This window comes from Sphaeroforma arctica (assembly GCF_001186125.1).
Source record: "Sphaeroforma arctica JP610 unplaced genomic scaffold supercont1.107, whole genome shotgun sequence".
NCBI lineage: Eukaryota > Ichthyosporea > Ichthyophonida > Sphaeroforma > Sphaeroforma arctica.
The window spans coordinates 41,382-42,859 of record NW_014040451.1 but is presented as its reverse complement, the minus strand read 5'-3'; positions in this window follow the sequence as shown (position 1 = coordinate 42,859).

Sequence of the window (1,478 nt, the reverse complement as noted above, 5' to 3'; positions counted from 1 at the left end):
TATCGCGCGCGTATGTATATATATATATATATATATATATATATATATATAAATATATATATATATATATATATATATATATATATATATATATATATATATATATATATATAGCCAAATGGATAGCTACTAGCCAAATGGATAGCAAAAACATTACACCACTACTTCTCCATCTTACACGTCCCAGGCAAGCACATCCAGATGGCAGATATGTTGTCGCGTCTACACGAAGATACTATTAATACTAAAACTTCAAAGGTATTAAAAGAAGAGAACGAAACAACACATAACAGCCAAGAATACACATAACCATATCAGCCGTAGACTGGATGTTACCCCCCAGATTCTACTAAGAAGCTGGACGGCGTGTTGGGAAAAACCCAGTAGATCTGTTTGCATCGGCCCACAATGCACACACAGATATATACTACACCAAAGAACACAATGCACTTGAATCCATGGGCGAGCCCACCATGGGAAACCTGATGTCCTTGAAAAAGTCATTGAAGAGGCAACCAGCATCACAATATGTGTACCATACTACCCTAGTGCAACGTGGTTTTAGAAAACACAAACAATACGATGCTCAAAGAAGGCACGAAAGCAGGTGGTAAGAATCCATGGTGTGTCACATTAGTAGCAAAGATAGGAGTGAAGTTTCCATACTTTGACTCAACGCGGGAACAACCTGCCATACATGTTGCTGCGTCACAACCAGTTCACTCTGAAGACGAACCACAAGCAACATAATACGAGACGTGTCAACATTATCGAGCAATACCACAACTTGGTACACTACACATCTGAGGAAAAGGTAAACAAGTTGAAAACAGATGGACATGATTGGCCTGGAACCCAACAGCATGTACACAAGTTCATCGAAGGATGCATACCATGTCTCAAAACAAGATACACAAAAAGGGATTCCATCCCTTACAATCAATCACAGCCGCATTTCCAGGCCACAGAGTCCAAGTGGACACCATTGGGTCACTATTGGATTCCAACAGAACACACAAATGTGTTAGTATGGCTAGATGTACCCTCATCATATGTCATATTACGTCCAATGATGGACAAATCAGCGGCTACTATAACACGCACACTGGTACCAATCATGAGTGAACATGGATTCCCACAAATCATATAGACTAACCAAGGCACTGAATATGCTAGCAACATACTTTCAAAAGTCGTTGAACAAGCGCCAACACAACGCCTAGTCTTTCGGCCGTATCAACCTAAAGTCTTAGGCGAGAACGAGATCACACAGAGACCTCATGCCACTGTTACGGAAATTCATTGAGCAACCCCAGGTAACTGGTGTTCACGACTTCCCTTCGTACAGATGGGCCACAACCTGTGTACATCAAGAAGGCACAAGTCACCACGATTTAATGTGTATTTTGGTCGCAGACAGAATCAACCCACGGACTATAACACGCCAATAAACTAACCCAGTACAACAGTATCTTGGG